The sequence below is a fragment of the Lactuca serriola genome, chromosome 5, assembly GCF_051521515.1.
Source record: "Lactuca serriola cultivar US96UC23 chromosome 5, Lser_US96UC23_V15, whole genome shotgun sequence".
Taxonomy (NCBI): domain Eukaryota; kingdom Viridiplantae; phylum Streptophyta; class Magnoliopsida; order Asterales; family Asteraceae; genus Lactuca; species Lactuca serriola.
In genome coordinates this window covers 42,071,082-42,093,206 of record NC_136412.1, presented here as the reverse complement: position 1 = coordinate 42,093,206, position 22,125 = coordinate 42,071,082, and positions in this window count along the sequence as shown.

Genomic DNA, 22,125 nt, shown 5'->3' with positions numbered 1-22,125 from the left:
TGATCTGTCATATAGTAGTCTTTAACAAACTAACCATACGACTCGGGAAGTGACTTAAGAACCAAGTCAACAGCCAACTTCCTTGGGAAAGTGAAACCCAACATTCCTAGCCTGTCAATATGCAACTTCATCTCCAAGAAGTGAGAACATGAAAACTTTCCATCTTCGTGTTTACTGGCCAATAGGGTTTGAGTGATCTTGAACTTTTCAAGTCTACGAACTCGTGGGCCAGGGAGGATAATTGGAGGAGGTGGAGGAAGTGAAGTATGATTTCTAGTTCATTTAATGCACAACAAAGAGATTGATCTTTCACCTTGATTGCCATGTGGAATATCATCTTCACGAGGAAATCTTTTTCCAAAAAGAAAAGGAAGAGCATAGTTGTCAAAATTAGACATCTTCAAGGGGAGAAATTCAAGTAAGTTGATTTAATCCTTAATATAACACCCAATTGAAATATCAAGGCTAGGATCCAACACAATAATTCACAATTCGGAAGAGGGATGCCGTAATCCAATTGCAAATTATTTAAAGGTAGGTAAATGACTATTTACCAATTCCACTATGAAAACGAAATTTTTAAACAAATTAGGTTTTTAAATGAAACTCCTATATCTTTTGAGATTCATTGAATTTTTCAATGTCGTGTTTATTCTCGATTATGACCTTCAAGTTTGTGACTGGGATACCGAGGATCACAAACAAGGTGTGAATAACCATGCAAATTAGCTTGGTACTCTTGATGTCATTAATCACACAATCAATGTGTCGGTTAACCACACATGCTCCATTGATTAACGATAATTCACGAGCTACCCATTGTCATCCTCCATTAGTCCCATATTAGTGTGTCGGTTAACCACACACACTCCACTAACGACTAATAAGGTGCAATGTTCCATTTCATGGATTAGCACCAAATTCATATTTTTCCTAAGTAACTAAGATTGAGAATTTATAAAGCATTCAGTTACTTGTATTTCATTATAATTATTAATGAAACTTTGTGTCCTATCCTACCCGTTCGGTTAACGACCCTCCACTAGTTAAGGGTGCGGTGGGTAAGAGTGTATACCCAACGGCAGTCATTTTACAGGTCGCTTCCTTAAACATCCCTTATAGACCAGCTTCATGAATGAGACCTACTAACGGTAAGACTGACTTTTAACTTATACATATATAATATATTAGACTTTTAATTTTATGGGATAATGACTTAATAGGGTAAGATACTTTTTGAAATGTATACATTTAGTCCTTATTCTTTTTTTCTTGTAAAATAAACCCTTATACTTTATTTTTTGTAACAATGCAGTCCTTGTGACCGGCTATACCCTGTATATCGGTCATATACGAATTTTCTTTTAGGGAAAATGACTTGATAGGGTAAGATACTTTTTGAAATGTACCCATTTAGTCCTTATTCTTTTTTTTTATAAAATAAACCCTTATACTTTATTAATATGTACACATTAGGTCCTTTTCACCGGATTCTACAGGTTTTGCTGATGTGGAAGCACAAGTGGCACTCAATAACAATTAATTAGCTTAGTCACCGGAGATGGGTGATCCTCCAGCAACAAGAAAAGGGCGGCAAACATTCTCTTTCTCGTCTCTCGTCCTTCTGGTCGAACAACAACAGCCAAACACCCTTTACCTGTTGTGTTTCTCCGATCTGTCTCTCTTTGCCTCCATCTTTGAGATATGTTGCTAGAAAAAGAAGAAAGAATCGACGAGGGGGCTACCAGAGCAGCTCCGCGCAACCAACTACCGTCTCTACTTTCTCCTGCCTCCCCCTTCGATCTTGTTGTTTTTTCCATCATTCCTCCTTGCTACCAGTGATGTGTAGGAACACACAATGGAGTCGTCGGAGATCGGGGTTCTCCCTCTTTTTCATGATAAATAAAAGTTGAAAAAATCTCGTTGTGGATATGTGGATGCTACCTCGGTATTTCATTTCAACAAAATAAAAGAAAGGGAAAATGAATTGATAGGGTAAAATACTTTTTGAAATGTACACATTTAGTCCTTATTCTTTTTTTTTGGGTAAAATAAACCCTTCCACATCAGCAAACCTATAGAATCCGGTGAAAAGGACCTAATGTGTACATATTAATAAAGTATAAGGGTTTATTTTACAAGAAAAAAAATAAGGACTAAATGTGTACATTTCAAAAAGTATCTTACCCTATCAAGTCATTATCCCTAATTTTATATAGTATAAGGGTGTATTTTATACATTTAAAATACTAGGTGGTTTAAACTATAAATTAGAATTTTAATTTAATTAAATTTAAACCATATTATTATCGATTTATTTATTCTCTATTTTAATTAAACATTTAATTAATTTAATAAACTCCATAAGGTCGTAATTTGAACTATTCAAAACATTAAGGTTCTACATTTAAGATTTCACAGTTAAAGCTTTTTAATTAAATTTTAAGTAATAAATCCAAGAGGTGCACTAATGAAACTTTTTCAAATTACAAAGGTTTTAGAATTTAATATTTCAAAATTAATACTTTTAATTAAATCTTAAATTCCAAAAATTGAGGGCAAATTTTGGAACTCGTCAAAACCTTTTGGATTCCAAAACTTGATGGCAAGTTTTTTAAGTCTTCAAGACCTTTTGAATTCCAAAGCTTGATGACAAGTTTCGTAACTCTTCAAAGTCATTTAGATCAAATTTTAAATTAATAACATAATCATATAATTTTATTTTTTTACCAATTTGACCTAATTCAACTCATATAGCAAGATAGTTTCAAATTAAATAATACAAATAATTATCTTAAAATTTTGACAGTTATCTTTTAATTTGGATGAAGATAATCATTACCTTATCATAATTTTTTCAGTAGTCAAAACATTTGGTGGTAATGATTCTAAACCAAAACTTGGCCAAAAAAACTGAAAACTTGCCCACTGAACAGTCACCACGTCATGGTAACTATGACCACGTCGTGGTCATCATGCAGATTCCAAAAAACGATTTCTTTTTTCTTTCAACAATGAACCAATGCATCAATGCAATAGAAAACACCCTAGGCTCTGATACCACCGATGGGTTTTGAGCACTATAACATCCTTATGGTGCACATACAACCCTAATGATTTGGATATAAGTTTTCTCTAGTTATACATGCAATATTCATTTACCAAAGCATGAAGCCTAACTAGCATACAAAATTTGATATTTGAATCATAAAAATTAGTTAGATAATTACCTCTTGTTGTGGCTTGTAGAAGTTGGCCTTTTAAGAGCTTAGCACCTCAAGTGTGATGCCTCAAATGTTTCACAAAACACCAAGAACAAATGGAGGACAATGTGAGAGAGAGTAGGAGGCACCAAAATCGGCTAGCTTCTTCTTGGAATGTACAAGTGTCGATTTTAGGGTTTAGGGGTTACATTTATAGTGTAGAATTCCAAGGGTCACTTGTAAACCCTAATTCTTACACTTAGGCTTATGATCTAACAATTGATTTGGACTAACACTCCATGGACTATCTCATAAGCTTAGCCCGTCACAAATCAATCATGGATCATTAGCCCAAACCATATGTATCACTGATTTACATAATCAGTCCCTGTTAATTTAATTAGTCTATTTTGATTACTAAATTAATTCCAAATTAATTCTTGATCAATACTAATTAAATAATATGATTTCTCAATTAATATATTATACTTATAATATATTAATAAATCATAAGTAACCTCTTTCTCAAATATCCATCCTATCAAATTGTTCTGGTGAATGCAACCCAAAATAGACCATGCTACTATCGGGTCAAGTATATACCAATTATAGTTATGGGCTTAGACACCTAATCCAACAATAACAACCGGTTATTTCGGGTCAATAAAAATCTGAATCTTAATCACGTATAAGTGAAACCACATTGTAACCTAGTTACACTAAATCACCATTAGATAAGAAACCATGTTTATATAAGTTAACAATTATACTTTGAAAGCTATCCTTATATGAGACCTATATACTTATATATTAAAGATCATGTGGAAATAAACTAATACAAGTTAACAGGACTTTAGGAGTGAAAAAGTTCAAATGAATGACATTGTTTGAGTATCTTCAATTATATGTCCAATACATTTGAGTTTTCGACCATATAGGACCAAAATCTCCTTTATGGAAACACCTAGGACCGAAAACCTTCCCTTTATTCATGTCTAGAACCGAAAACAACTTCATGGAAGTATACCATGACCGAAATCACAAGTCTAAGGCCCATTAAGGCCGAAATCATTTCTTCTTGAACCGAAATCCCCTTCTTGATTGAAGCTAGGACAGAAATCAATATCTTTGAGTGTAAGCAAAGTGATTTCGGTCATGCTAGACCGAAATCACTCCCACTTAGTCCGAAAACCCCTTTCATATTAAGATAAGATGCCTTCCCAATGCACTATTACACTTACCAATGTAAATACCACTTCATTGACACTTTTTATCACATCCTCTTATCTTATTCCATATATACCTAATCACGATATTTAGACTCATTCAACATCTCCCAGTGAAACTTATTCATCTCATTTCTCTCAACCTTCATACATTCCCAAAGAACATCTTCAAACTTTATCCCATAAAGCAGTTCTTCAAAGTTTTCTTAAGGATTCAAAGTAAGCATCCTTCATTAATCTAGTGTCTTATATACAACACTTTAATAATCATTTCACTAATATGAACACAGTGTTTATATATTATTAGGATTTTGGAAATTATATTTGTTCTAACCCAAAGATCATCGCCACCACATCGTACCTAACCAAGAACACACACCCATTGTGAGTTCATACCCCCACATTTTTGCAAGCTTTTTCTATGTTTTAGGGGGGAGAATACAAGTAAAACACAAGAAATCTTGTATTTAAAAATATAAATCGCTTATTATGTTTTCTTATGCTTTATAAACACTTTACGCAAAATATGTTAAAATGCAACAGTTATCATTTCAATAGAATATACAACATAAACTATAATAGGTATAGTTTATGGTTCATTTAACAAGAATTATACACTTAGACATCTCTATGGAAAAGTTACATTTCATTTACTAAATGGTATTACATTTCATTTACTAAAAGGTATTACATTTCATTTACTAAAAGGATTTTTCAGTACATTTACTAAAAGGGTTTTCAGTTCATTACTCTTAAACTCGTTGGAGCAATAAATTTGTGAGACGTCTTCAAGTACTTATCTAAGTGGCATCGAAAGTCCTGACTTATAACCAGAGTCTCCTATAGGGAGAGCGAAATATTTGTGTATAGATCTATACGGAACTGACAATCCCGCACCTCAACTGTTAGCTACAGTTAGGCCGACAAGCCTGGGGTGACAAATGTCGTTAACGTTTCCGACGCCTGAAGAACGTCGTGTTCAGGCCATCTTAGGTCACAATATGGTTATAAGAACTCACATGGAGAAAACAACGACATATTTACGGAGTAATATATTTTCAGACAGTTTCATTTGAACATTAACTTTACATTTGGTTTACGGGGCAAACATACTTTCAAATAGTTTTACATAACAATAAAACTACATTACATGACTTCTCATTACAACAAGGGTTACATTTCTAGAAACATACGTTTAAAGGGATTACATACTAATACGACTATAATATACTGTTTTCCTAGTACAGTGCAACTTACATTTCCGAAAGGACTATTATTGTTTACTCCATGATTATTTAGCGTATACGTTAGGGTTATATATAATGAAAATCCTATATGCATTAGAATGCGTGTTTCCGCCTTAGATCATGTTCTTTGTTTGGTTGTGGGTTTAGGGCAGAGTCACTCATTCGACTGTCCGTTCGATTTTGATTATATAGAACTTGTATACTCTAAGTGATCATAGGAGGAAGCAATATGGGTCACACCACTTACATGAATTAGAACTTCGAAGTACAGATTATAAAGATAAGAAACTTATACATTTTGGTCTTAAGGTATTAAGACTACATTACATTTACAACAGAAAATATAGAATTTTCTGGATGAACACACTTACGTTTTCAATGAACAAATAAGTATTTTATATACAAAATGCTTATGAACTCACCAACTTAAATGTTGACACTTTTTCAAACCACTTGTATTCTCAGAAAATTAGTAGACAGGTACCCACACATGTTTCACGAAGACGGAGCATAGTAGCGTCACGTCCTAGCTTTTGCTATAGTTATGATGTCAAACAAACAATTTTTTGAACACAATGTAAATTATATATTTTCAATATGATAGTTGCGTTGCTTTGATTACTATTATTTAATTGTTATGATACTGTACATGATGTCATCCGTCCTCGAACGTTTTCACCGTTCCGATTTGAGGGTGTGACAATATATCATAATTTATGTTTTATAGAGTTGTATAATACAATATTTTAAAACACATAGTGTTGTATATAAAAAAAATTATTGTGAAAAAATCACTTCAAAAAAAAATGTCTAACCTAACTTTATACTTACCAAGAATTAAGGTATTTCCTTCTTTTGTTGATTGAAGACTTATCATAATCATAACTACTTACAAAGTTGTTGAACTAACATTTTTTTTGGTATTTGCTTGTGTATCTTTGTCCACTTCCATTTGGTGCTACACGAATTATTTGCAAACTTTTGTTATTCAATCGTAAAACTCATTCTTTAATTTCTATAGAAATAACAAAGAAATGCCTATAACTCTTATAAGGATTCTTATTTGTAACTTTGAATTCAGCAAGGAAGCATATATATATATATATATATATATATATATATATATATATATATATATATATATATATATATATATATATATATATATATATATATATATATATATAAACCAACACCTCACCACATTAATGGTTGTTAAAATATTTGGAAGTCAAGCACAAATCCAAGAGATAAGCTATTTTTTTATATGTTATTGTGGCTACTTTTTCAACGGTCTCTTCTAAATATAGCAAGTTTATTTTTAGTCAGATAAATTGTCTTAGGCTGTGAGGAGTGGTGTGGTCTTTACCGTACCTTTTGCAACATAAGCAGGGGAACACCGCCCCCTCGTTACGGTTTGGGTGCGGTTTAGACCACAGTGTGGTAAAAAATGACCTTGTTTTGTTATTGGGTGGGGAGAATTTGACAATTTTATGATTGGGTGGGGAGAAAAATAATGTTTTTATTTAAATTATATTTTTTTAAATAAAGTGTGGCACCACTTTTTAGGTGAAGCAAGAAACAACACTTTTGTGGTAAAAATGACGCGACGTTTATATGAGAACGAAAGAACTACGATTTCAATAACACCGAGCCCTCCGGCCTTAAAAACTCATTTCTAATTTACCATATTATTAAGCTCTTTGTTCTATTAATAACTAATTTAATAATAGTGGGCTGTTTGTAAAACGATGACCTATCATTTTTTTGTAAGTTCTACTGGTCAAACTCTAAATCATTTAGGATGGAATGGCTTTACCATATCTGAGTATAAAAATAGTCATTTGAGAGTTGAGACAAACGAGAATTTCAAAATAAATTAAAACACAAACTACGATGTGATGTACGATTTGACCGAAGTTTTCAACGGTTAGGAATATGATATCCACACCATTTCAATAAAAAACAAAATATAAGTTCATGTGCAATCCTTCTCACTACCACAAACCATCTTCAGCTCCATCTAGTCGTTGCAAACCACCACGACAACAAGCTACAACGAGGCATCGGGATGAGGCCTCTTCGCCGTTGGTATACCGGACAGTCTAATACTTTTGCAACCTAAAATCATTGCTATGCACCAATCAAAATATATAAACTATATATATTATGGTGATTACTAATAAATAATAAACCTATTTAACAACGTTACCAAAAAAAAAACGTTACATTTATTTCTTACCTAATCCTACTCTGGCTCGACCCTAACACATATCGGTGTACAACAGTATATGACCCATGTCATCAGTGGGCCCGAGATTTTTATCCATCATGGCTTATGTCACTAATCTATTAATATTCGATGCTAAATTTAAATTTTAAGGTTTCATCTTTTATTTGCATAGGACCGTCAAAAATAACAAACCGACAATGATACTAATGCAAAACCATTATATATATAGAAAAAATGTATTATTTCCATAACAAGGAATACATTTTTATTTATTAAGTAAACATTTCATTATCATATTAGTTTTCACCTTTTAAAAATAAGTATTTAATGTTAATAACTTTATCTATATAATAAGTTAATAACTACTTTATCGACACTTATGACAATTTATTTTTCAAATTAATTTATTTCATAACTTTTGTTATTATTTTGTATTATAAAAAAAATATTGAAATATTTAATTTAACTTGCTGTTGAATTATTTTGTTAACACCATTTTATTTAAATATATTATAGTTATAGACAAATGACAAATCCAAGTAAAATGATAAATAAAGTAATTTAGTGGGAAATAAATTATTTAGAGAGAGAGTGAGAGGATACAAAGCATGTGATGTGATGAGGCACATGCATGTGAGTCAGTGTGGACAAAGAAAATTTGGCTGGATCCACCGCGTATTCCCTACACCTCACCCTCACCCAACCAAAACCATTTAAGTGGTGGTACCATCCGTAGTCCACTAGTCCGTACTTCTCCGTACCAATTTCCAAATTCACACCTGTTTTTCTTGTCTTGATTCCCCACTTACAAAATCAGTCATATGATATTTAGAATAATGTTTGATGTAAAATATGATTACGCTAAGAATATTTGTTTATGAAATAAATATTTAAAATATAGAAAATCACTAAACCAGCAAATAACATTAATTATTTATCAATCTTTAGCCAAAATTAGGAGTTATCCATTTGGGAAGTGATATTTCCATTTAGTAATTTGATCCATCTACATAAAATACAACACCTTTGCAGCTATCGTATAAGTTGGTAAAACATACATTTTAAGTGGACGAATCAATTTATCAAGTGGAAATATCATTTCCCTATCCATTTTTAGTCATTAAAACCATAGATTTGTTAATTCGGTTACTCTTTTGGGTTGAAACCCATTTTTTCGGTTAGTATAATTCTTTTTTTGAAATCAAAACTGTAGGGTTTAAGATACCTACGGTTTGCTCTAAACGACATACAGTTTAAAAAAAGTATTTTACTCGAAACCTACTTTTTCGGTAAGAATCTACGGTGTACAAGTTGTCAATGCACAAATTGTGCATTAATTGCTTGTACACCATAGGTTCTTATTAATCATACAGTTTGTTTCTTTTCTTTTTATTTTTTGAAAAAAAAAATCATCATATTCTTATTATAATACAATTATATACAAGGTAGAAGAAAAAAACAGAAAAACCAAAAATAATAATAATAATAATAATGAAAACAATAGGGTTATACGATACCTACGATGTACAAGCATTCGATGCACAATATGTGCATTGTTTACTTGTACACCGTAGGTTTCATATGAAGCCTACGGGTTTCATAATATCTTTCCGTTTAAAAAAAACTATAGCTATAAACTCTAGTCATAATCAAGAATACGCTAAAATTACAGCAAGAGTCGAAACATACCTATTTGTTCTTTGAAGGTTCTGTTGATAGAGAAAAACGTAGTCAAATTGCTTGAAAATAGTAGACAAAATGATCTAAACTGAAAACTAACACTTTATATATTATGAGCCGACAGGTCCTGTAAGAGTAGACAACCCTTGAAAGAGTAGCCATTGTCCGGAAGATTAGTCAATTTTTTTATGCTTTGACCGTAGTTAACTACGTCTGACCGTAGGTTTCTTTAAGAAACCTATGATTTTAGTGGCTAATATGAAAGAATTCGTATTTTTGTGGCTAAAAATGGATAAGTAATTAATGTTTTTGATTAGTTTAGTATTATTCTCTTTAAAGTATTATTTAAAGGAAAATTACTAAACTAACCATTTTCACTAATTACTTTCCAGATTTTATAGCCAAAATTAAGCCGTTATCCGGAAATAGCCATCAAAACCGTAGACAATGGAATTATCTACAGTTAACGCACCTTTGACTAAGGTCAAAGGGTGTTTGATTACGATTTTAGTGGTCTGCCTATGGCTTGGAGGGTCGGCTACTATTTCGTGGCCCGTTAGTCCAGAATATATAAAGTTAAAATTTTCATTTCTCTCATTTTGTGTGTTTCAAGCCCGAAATTCTCCCTTAATTGAGCCTTCAAAGAACAATCTTGTGTCTCTGAATCTAGAACTTTTTTTGTTTATCTTGTTTATTTGGGTATGGTAGTATATGCGTTTTTTTAGGAAAAAACAAAAGAAAATAATTGAAACCGTATGTTCCTAAGAAACCTATGGTGTACAAGTGTTCAATGCACAAAACGTGCACTAAACACTTGTAAACCGTATGTTTTGTTTGCACCTACGTTTTTCGTAAATATTTTGTTTTTAAACGTGCACCGAATACTTGTACACTATATATATATATATATATATATATATATATATATATATATATATATATATCCATAAAAAAAATTCTCCAAAAATTATAAAAATTTAAGGAATACTTATACTCACTATTATAATGATTTTGTAAAAAATATTTTTTTTTTAAAAATAAGGTGTTTTAGATACCAAACTTGATTTTAAAAGATTAAAAGTTTTTTAAAAAACTGTTGTACATAAAATTATGCAAATAGCGATTATTCAAAATATTTATGATTCAAAAATATTATGATTTAATATGTTTATGATCCTTAACTTGTTATGACCTAAAAATATTTTGATTTATATATTTAATGATCATTAATTATTATATTTTTTTATGATTTAAAATTAAATAATTCAAAAAATATACTGATCCAAATATTGTATTGAACAAAAACTTTATTTAATTCAATATATTATGATCCAAACTAATTTGATCCAAAAATGTATGATGCATAATGTCTTTATGATTCAAAATACTATGATTCAAAATTTTATGATCCAAAAATAATATGATTAAAAAAAGTATGAATGGAAAATATTATGATCCTTAATATTCTTATTATTTAAAATTTTATAAATGTTAAACATTAAAAGACTCAAACCGATATTTAGTTTAAAAAATAAAAAAAAAAATCAAAAAAATCAAAAAATAAAAACAAAAAAGGAAAAACTCTACTATCTAAGATATTAAAAAAAATGAAAAAAAATAATTTAAAAACAACTAAAACAAAAATAACAAACGAAAAAAATAAATGAAAACGAAAAAAAAAAATAAATACATTAAAACCGAGCATATATCTATTTAAGAAAAAAAATTAATATTTTTAACGAAAAATTAAAAAAAATAATTAAAAAACCAAAATAAATGAAAAAGAAAAGGAAACTCATTTAAATGACGTTCCATGGACGTTCGTCACGCATGATATTTCACTCGAGTCCGTATTACATTCCATGCACGTGCGCCACGTGCGAACGCGTCACGACCAAGTAAATGAGTTTGACGTTTGTGCCTTTAACAAAATGATTGGTGGAGAATAGTTCTCGTGTTCCTACTACGAACCCTATATATATATATATATATATATATATATATATATATATATATATATATATATATATATATATATATATATATATATATTAGGGTTCCAGAAATCGACCTTGACGACCGATTAATCGACGATTAATTGTTTCGCGGTCTTGAACCAATTACAATTAGGCTGTTCGCTGGAAATTGGTTAAAATTGGTCAAACTCGAGCTTGGCAGTCCTTAGTGGTCATAGGCGGAAAATATTTAAAAAATTCAAAATTTTTTACTTTTCAAAAATCGACCCCACCCAAACCCAAAATTAGAAGGTTGGGTTGAGATTTCCAACCAATTTTATCAACCAATGTTTAATCCAATAACCCATTATTTAATAGTTATTTAAATATTACCATGTATTAATCTAAGTATTAATTTGTAAATTACAATGTTGTATTATTATTATTTATGTTTTAAAAAAATACAATTCTAATTCCTATCTTTTTTCTTTGCGCTAACAACACTAGTTACTCTGCAAAATCACTCTGAAATTACATATCTTTAATGTTCTTTGAATTAATTCTTTGTATTTGTGAATTAGGATTGTGCTTTTATTATATTTTGAAAGTTGATTTAAGTTTGGAACTAATTTAAGTAGTGTAATTTTTAGTTAATTTATTTACTTTTTTATTTTAAATGTGTTAATCCATGTTTAACCCATTTATTTAATAGGTTGAGTTGAGAATTACATAAATAGGTCAACCCGCTGACAACTCATTTATCTAAAACGTTGGGTTGGGTTGGAAATATCCCCCCATTTAAATAAAAAGGTTGGGTTAGGTTGAAATCTTCAACCCAATTAATAAATGAGTTGAAACCAAACCCAAACCCAACCTATTTCGACCCATTGCTAGCTCAAATTTCCATTTCAGAAGGCGTTCTTCATGTCGATATGGTGACTAGGCCGCTGATGTGAGATGACGATGTTGAAGGCGGATATGATGGTAGCATGTTTGACAATTGGGCTAAAATTCTCGAAATAGTCAATACCCGGTCTTTGAATTTTTTTAATTTTCACCACAAGACGAGCTTTATACTTGTCAATAGAGCCATGTGCTTTATATTTCTTCTTAAATAACCATATAGAACAAACAACATTGGCCCCAAGAGTCCTTGTGACAAGCTCCCAAATTCCATTAGAAATACGAGCATTAAATTCATCTTGAATGACAATGGTCCAATTGGGGTAACAAAGGACGTGAATGTAGGATTTATGTATAGGTGACTCAGTGGAAACATGTTGGTTGAGATGTGTAATGGGTTTGGAGATGTTTTGACACAATCTGGTGACCATGGGATGACTCGAAGAAGGGGGGGGGGATGAGTAGGAGTAGGTTGACCAGGAGAGTCTGTTAGAGACCCCAAAGGGGTGAGCATTCCCTTGGTGTTTTCTAGTTGGGAGGGGGGAGGAATCTTGGTATTGTGGTTATGGTTAATGTGGAAACAAGATCAATAGGAGAGGGTGTCTCGAGAAACGATCGATTAATAGGAGATGGTGTCTTGAGAAACGATCGATTAATAGCAGATGGTTCATAGTGATGATCAAGGAAGCAGTAATGAGAGGTTGATCTAGAGTCATGTATCTATAGGGGAAATATTTCTCGTCAAAAACAACATGATGTATTATGATGATCTTACGTGATGAAGATCAAGGTAGTGGTAACCGCGATGATGAGAAGCATAGCCAAGGAAAACACACAGAGTTGACCCTAGAGCAATTTTGTGAGGTATTGGAATATGGGATAGCAAAAGCATCCAAAGACTTGAATATGGGTACATGAAGGTGGTTTCTTGAATAGTTTGGTGAAGGAGATTTAATTTATTTTATTGATATTGACGAGGTTGGCTTTAAGAAATGGGTTTCCATCTGAAGGGCTTCAACCTAATACATGGGTGGTAAGTGGACTTGAAATAAAAAGTGTGTATGACATTATTTATCTTGTGTATCATACGCTCGAACATGCCCTTTTGTTGGGATGTTTAGGCGCAAGAGAAGCGAAAGGTGATGTAATTTTGGTCAAATAAGGAGTGGAATTTGTGATTTTCATATTTTTCCCTGTGGTGACATTGGATATATTGAATGTCACATTTGAATTGGTTTTTAATATATGCATGAAAATGGAGAAATGTAATACCCAAAGTTTCGGGCTAAACAATTAAGATATAATAAATAATCTTAGCAAAATTTTTAATAGTTGTAATAACGATCTCGCGGATATAAGGAGCACTTAAATCCGACATCGTATGAAGAAGTTATGGTTCGCCAAAGCCTTTGCATCCAACCCTATACAACAAAGTATGTCATAAAAAACAAATCGAAGATTGATTGCTTATTGGCCTAAGTAATCTAAAAGGAATTCATAGTAGTCATTAAAGCGAGAGCATGTATATATAGAACGTCTAATTCTGACTTCATATGAGGAAATTATGATTTTTCAAAGTTTCAGTATAGCAGTGTGCGACACATAAACCGAAATTAAAATCAGTCAATTATTTGGCAAAACCATCTAAATGAGAATCAAATATCTCGTGAATAAGAGTACTTCGATGTAAAGATACTCGAGAATGGATGTCGTATTATGATTTTTATACGGACTTTAATAGTCTAAGCGTATAAAAATATAACTTTAAAAATAAAGTGAGAATTAGCCGACAGAGTCTAAACGAAAGTTGTAGTACTCATCGATAGCTATATGTGGATATAAAAAACGTCGAAAACGGAAATCATATAATAAAGTTATGATTTTTTGAAAAATTTTAAAATTTTGTGCGCACCAACAGCATGCGTGACATGCACTGACAGTAGATGCGACCCACTCGGTTTGTGACACGTGGAAAAATTCTAATTGAACAACATCAACGGCCCTGAAAAATTTCACGAATCGCACGATACTAAGCAGGCATTGTGTGCCTCTTTCCAACCCATAAATACGTTGCGATTGCAGCTCATTTTTTCTCACACATTTTCACCTAAATCCTCTACAAATCTGATATGACCTTAATTAACTATGTATTTTATGTCATTATCCTAATATTTTTGAGTAAAATGTTATATTTTAAGATGTACGACATTTATTTTACTTTGAACTTTCAATTATAGTTAAAATGGAAGCTTGAAATGCAAAATGAAGAGAAATGAGATAAAAAGACCCAAAAATGATGTTGCAGGACAGCTTGACCCCTCGTAAATATTTTGACCATATCTCATGGCTCGTAACTCTGATTGACAAGATTCAACATGTTCTGAAAACTATAAAAAATTTCGGACAACTTTCATGTTTGTGAAAAGTTCAGATTCCCAGTTCCCACGCTGTGGAAAAGCCATTTCCACGGTGTGGAAAATTAAAAAAAATTGTGAACGTTTTCAATTCGATTCCCAAGGCGTGGCAAGTTTTTTTCCAATCCGTGGCGATGTTGAAACTCATAAATAGAGCCAAAAATTATCCCTAATGACATATCTTCAACCCTAATTTAAAGTGCCGTTTTAAGGGTCTAGATGGCTGCCAAAGGGCCGTTAAGCTGATATAGAGCAAAGATCTTAAGGATTCGAGAGCGGATTCATGTCGGAAATCGTTCGGTTTGCTTTTCTGATAAGGATTAGTATGCCAATTGTATTCCCTTTTGCTTTTACTTTTTGAATTTAGGTGTTAAATTCGTTTCCTTTATGTTAAAGATTAGACGAATCATGAGATTTTGGATTAAATTGTATATTTCGTTTGGTTCTTCTTATTTAATTTATTATGTCAAGTTTGATTGAAGATTCATATGTGTTAAAGATTGTTGCTTTATTACCTATTGTTGAGTTGATGTGATTAGAAGAACAATCTAGTTATATAATTTTAAATCATAGTTGTTTTATATATTTAAAAAAAAATAGTTATATATTTTTAAATCATAGTTGTTTTATTACCTTAAAATGATTGTGACTAGTGTCGGATCAAAACCTAGGGCGAGGTTAATAAAGCTATAAACTTTAATGGGTGTGCATGTTTTAAATTACCATGTTTAGGATGATTTAATTATAATAACCTTTAGGATTAATAAAAATTGAATCTTGCATGATAGGAACCGAACAATGAATTTAGGGATAATTAATTGCATGGTGATGAAATTAAAAGTCCTTATAGTTATTAGTATTTGTGTATGGACTAAATACATTAATCAATTTTGGAATCGGTGAATAATGAATAAAAGACCATTGAACTTAAGTAATTATCCATGATTTTGAGATGTAATCTAATTTGAATAAAAATACCTTCAGTGATTCGTTGCCATTCATTTTAACTAGTTAGTTTAGTTGTTGATTTAATTGAGATTTAATAATAAAAATCCCCCATTTTATTTCTTTGTTCAATTTATTATAACTTATAATCAAATATTCTAACGTTCATTCACTACCGTTCCCCTTGATTTCGACACACTTGCTTATCAAAACTTTACTATACTCGATCAGGTTTATTTGCCTGTAAGGTGTGGTTTAGATGAGATAAACTAGGAATTATAAACAAAAAATAGTGTATTAAAATTACACATCAAAATCCATTCCACCCGTAGCCCTAATACTCTCTAGTTCCCGAATACTTTAGCGAGGCCCTGTGGCACCAGCGATTTAGAGAATTAGAAGCTTCCGGGTCAGAATTATGCCCGTGCAATTACCGGTTCTTGTTAGAAAACTCTGTAAGTTAAGCTGCACTTATCATACTTTAAGGGTAACTTGTATTTAGTCGTAGTCAGCTGTATGAACCTATGAATAAGATTTATTAGTGATTTCGATTCATAATATTGATTGATTTATTTACCGGAGTGTTGTCTAGGCTAGATTCAGTGAGGTGTTTAAAGTGAGATTTCAAACAGTATACGATGTATAGCAAACAAAGCCTACGTCCGATACAATCCTACCTAGTTATTCCTTACTTGATAGATCTTGATATAGGCATTAAGATTATTGAGGTATATAGAGTATCATTATTATAGTCACAAGGATTATGAAACTAGACTAAGACTTAGTGTTATTTACAACTAGGTATTTTGAAAGGATAAGGTGTTAGGAGAAGCATTGCCCTAACCCCAAATCAACCACTCTTGTTAGGTGAGTGCATAGTCCCTTTCAAGAACATGGTTTTAATACAACTATTAACAAAGTATTAAATATATGTTGAGAGTTATATGTCAAATATTGTTGGATTAATGTCTAAGTCCATAACTATAATTGGTAAGACTTGACCCAACTCGGCATGGTCCATTTGGGTTGCATGACATCATGCATTTGGATAGACTATAATGAGAGAAATAAGACACTTATGGTTATTAATATATTATAAGTTCTAGTATATTAATAATAAGAATAATAAGATTATTTAATTAGTATTGATCAAGAATTAATCTAGGATTAATTAAGTGATCAAAGAAGACTAATTAAATATATGGGTTGATTGTGTAAATCATTCATACTTGTATAGTGGGCTAATGCTCCATGGATAATCAAGTTGGGCTAAAACCCATAGGATGGTCCATGGATGCTCCATGGTGTATTTGAACCTATGGATCCAAGGAAATGGAAAGTCATGACAATTAGGGTTTACCCTAATTGTAACACTATATAAAGATCTTATTCTTGACAAAATCGGCCACTAGTGTCATTCTAGAAAGGGCTAGCCGATTTCATGAAGTGTAGATTTCTCTCAAGTTATTCCAAGTGTATTTGGTGTTGTGTGAACCATTTGAGGTGTCACACTTGGGGCACTAGGCACTCAAGCTTCATGAAGACTTTCTACATCAAAGAGGTATGTATTATATCTTGTTACACTCATTGATTTGTATGCTAGATTAGGATAATACCTTGGAAGTTCTTATTTGCATGTATTATAGAGAAAACATATATCCAAGGTATTTAGGGTTGCATGTACACTTAGGAGTGTTAGAATGCTCAAAACCCAACAGTGGTATCAGAGCCTAGGCTTGTTTTCTTGTTATACTTGCAAAAGAAGCTGGAAAATCGAGTTTTGATGCTGTCTGCCCAGCAGACTCGCCGAGTCCATGAATGGATTCGCCGAGTCCAAGGTAAAAAGCATCCAACTCGCCGAGTTGGACCCCCAGACAGCATAAATTCGACTTTTTTGGCTGGAATTGGACTAGGAACATTACCCTAAGATGTTTTTGGACTTATAAACTTGTTTTTGATGTGGTAATGTTCATGCTAATCCAATTTCAAAGATAATTGTCAATAGATTCATGTTTTGTATTAGTTTAAGGTTTAGCCTAATTACATGAAAAAGTTTGATTTGAATTATCTTGTTCTTATGAGTTGCTTAGATTAATTGAAAAGTTGAGTAAAATAGTTGTTTTCAATCCAAATTAATCTAAGAGTTGATTCTAAAATGTGTTTTTGTAACTTGTCCTCAAGTTATATGAAAAGTCACATTTAAGTTTCATAAAACTCATAACAGTTGGCAAAGGTTACAAAATGAAGAGTCTAGTTCTAATTAAATGGTGTTATGACTCCATAATTTGTCCTCAAGTTATGAAGGACCAAGAGTCTCTTCATTAAATAATAAATTAAAAAAAAGTGTAACATTAATTAATTCCATAAGTTATAAAATAAAGAAAAGTTAATTCTTTTATTAGTTTAAAGTCTTCCATAACTTGTCCTCAAGTTATGGAACTTGAAGAGTTTTTGGATTAAAACTACTTTAAACACATAAGTTATGGAATTAATTAGTTTTGAATAGTTTCAAAACTTGCCCTCAAGTTTTGGAATTTGTAAAGTTTTCTCTTATGAATACTTTAATTCCAAGTTAGCCCTTAGAATTTTAAAAGTTAAAATTCAACCCTTATATTTTATAATATTATAAGTTAATAATATATATATGTATAAGAGTAAAGTCTGTCTTACCGCTAGTACGCCTCATTCACGAAGTCGGTCTATAAGGTGGGTATAAGGTTGTTGCCTATAAAATGGCAACTTAATGGGTGTCCACTCTCACCCACCGCTTGTTTGACTGGTGGAGGGTCGTTAGCCGAACGGGTTTGACAGGACTAGAATTCTCCCTTCATTAAAAGTATTAATGATAAATACTAAGTAACTAAACTCTTAATAATACCCAATCTTAGTTACTTAGGAAAATGTGAATAAGGTGCTAATCCATGAAATTACACTTTGCACTTTGTTTAAGTCGGTTAGTGGAGCGTGTGAGGTTAACCGACACACTAACTCGTATTTAACAAGGTAGGTAAAGGGTAACTTAATGTTTATCATAGTATCGATGGAGCGTGTGTGTTAACCGGCTCATCGATTGAGGGGTGAACACTTAAGGGTACCAAGTAATTTGCATGGTTACTTCACACCTTGTTTTGTGATCCTCGGCATCCCAGTCACAAAACCTGAAGGGCACACTCGAGATTGAAACATGTCATTGAACAGTTCAATGAATCTCAAAGATCTAGGAGTTTCAAAACCAATTAAAACCTAATAATACATTTCGTTTATCTTGGTGGAAATTGGTGAATCGTCATTCACCTACCTTCAAATATTTTATAGCTTGGATTACGACATACCTCTTCTAAGTTATAAAATAGTTTGTTGGGTCCTAGCCTTAATATTTCATATTGGGTGTTATATTAAGGACTTAAGATCAACTATCTTGAATATCTCCCAAAAGATGTCTGGTTTAGACATTTATGATCTTCCCAAATCTCTTGAAACAAGCTTTCATAAATGAAGATGATGTCCCATGGAAATCATACTTCTTTCACCTCCTCCAGTTATTCTCCCTAACCCACAAGTTCAAGGTCACTCAACCCCTATTGGCAAGGCAAGGTCTAGGTGTGATCACATCTTGGAGATGTAGTCACATATTGACAAGCCGGGAGAGTTGGGTGTCAAAGTCTTGAGAAAGTTGGTGGTTCAACTACTTTCTAAGTCACATAGTGAGTTCTTTTGGAACACCTATGAAACAGACTATGACAAGACCCTTAATGATTTTTGATAAGATCAACTTCCTAAAACTTTATGGACATTGACAATGATGACATTGGATATCTAGTAAAGCTCTCTCTTCCCAATGGAAAGGGATCGGCCATAGTCAACTCGGTTGACCAAATGGTAAAGAGAAAAAGCTAAGTCTGTGATAGTACCGTGTACCATTATCAAAGGGTCCATATGTTTATATTGACAAAGAAAGGGGCATTGCTTGCGAAGCTGCCAAATTTACCTAAGGATGTTAAAGTCAATAAGTTTGACTCTACTTCAGGTAAACTCCACTATCTAACTCTGCTAAGTTTCTATTCTGAGATCCTTGATACATGATGTGACTGGGTCACATGGTGATGTTTTAAGAATCAAAGAAAAGTGAAGAAACTTAAAGAAAGAATATGTTGAATCTGATGGCGTAGATGGATTTCTATCGCATAGCTTGAAGATCGGATTCTTGAGCTACTTCTTAGGAGTTATGAGATATTGCTTAGGAATAGATAACAACAAGTTTTCATATGGATTGTAAGGATAAGTTTTTCCGCAAAGTTTTAAAATAAAAGAAAATTTTAGATTTTATTTATTTTAAAATATCTTTACAATGGCATTTGAGGAAAAATTGTTGCTTATATGATTCCATTAATAGCAAGAGTGGAAATATGAAATTGATTCTTTCATATGTGGTAATGTCTAAATTTACCAAATAAGGAAAGATTCTCATCACCCAAGTTTCAACTGGACCGGAACTTGGAATCATGCAAGTTGTATAGCATGATGAATGAGAACTTTCAAGTATTGGAAAATTAAGACTAACTACTTGTTCACATGGATGTGTGAGTCAAGTAACGGACTAAGGGACCGAGTACACATTCTTGTGCACTGATTAAGTCCACCACAAAAGATCGATAAGATTATTCGTCATAATTTACTGAAGCTCGGTAAATATGATTATAATTACAAGCTTAAGTGTAATTCTGAGACATTGGAAAAGGTTCCAATGTAAGGCAGAGCGAATAAGAAGAATCAAATTAGGCAGAAGGATAAAAGTTTCTCAAATCTGAAAAGATGGGAGAGTACTTTAGTATCAGTTCTGTGATCATCTTAATGATTAAGAAACCATATCAAAGTTAGTTCTCTAAGGAAATCTTAGTGTATTCTTATGACTAAGAAGAGGAACTTGAATTGTTGAAATGGTTAAATCAAGAAGATGAGTCATACTTCGTTCCAATACAAGTCTTAGAATACTCCAAGATTGTAATTTGAGTGACATGTCTCAAAGAAGGTTTAAAACACTTGTCAAATGTAAGAGTAAAAGTTCTCTACTCTTGTACATTTGAAATTGGTAAGTTGTGATGTTTTGGATAAAACAAAGACTAACTAAGGCCAATTGTGTGAAGTGTTTGTCTTGGTTAGAATCCGCACAATCTCTTGGATGTTTGACAAGGGAGTCTTATAGGTCAAGAGGACAGTGGGAGTCTTAAAGGTCTTGAAAGTCTCAAGAACTAATCAAGAATAGAACCTGAAGTTCTTCACTAGCACACGACTTGAGGTCTATAACCTATCGTGTTGACATATTCTGTGCCCATTCCAGTTAAAGTTGGCTTTGCATATGAGTTCTTAGAGTTCTCAATGTGTTCCACAACAACTTGGAAGCAATGGCAGGCCCTTGAGCTGCCAGGTGGCAAGAAATTAAGATTGAGTTTAGTCCATATGAGTTTGGATTTGTCATTATCCTTGTCTTGTGACTATGGTTTTGACAATTCACATGGATAAGAACACATACACCATTAAATCTAAGTGTCATAAGGTTTCTCTCCGATTCATGGAAATGATGGTGAGGAAACACTTTCACTAAGTAGATTTTAGCTAGATAGTAATTGTGATATTTGCATTCTCAAAGTCGTTAGTGGAGCGTGTGTGGTTTACCGGCACACTAACCTGGACTTGTGAGAAGTGGCAAAAAGGTCTAACCATTATGATTACGGCATCCTTCTTCATAATTGTTTAGACACACAAGTGTGCTATCTAAGGGAAGGTGTATGATTTTGATAAAGTTTTGTCAAAACAATCTAGTATCAGAAATCTGAACTTTGGTAAGAAAGTCAGCTGATTTCTGAGTACATGTCAAAGCTAGTGGGATCATAAGTGTTATGCTAATAATCATCATGTTAGTGGGAGCATGATAATTATGATAAGTATTGCAAGTTAGCAATGTTAATTATAGAAAAAAAAAGTTTCAATTGGGAAAGAGTTGTTTTGCTATAATTAAGGAAGAGGAAATTATACTTCATATCAAATCTATAAGCTTAGATCGTGAGATTTTAATCATTTAGTCAAGGATATATATGAATTTCATGTTGGAATGGCTCAACATAAGGAAATTTTGTATATGAGTCCATTATTTGCGTTTTAAAATTCGATTATGATTACGGCATCCCTTTTCATAATCTGAATTATGAGAACTTGGCAAATTGAAATGGAAATATTATAGCAAAAGACTGGTTTAGTCTTTATGTGAGACATCATGAATCGTGTCCCATATGCTTCGGATATAGGATCGATTACATGTGCT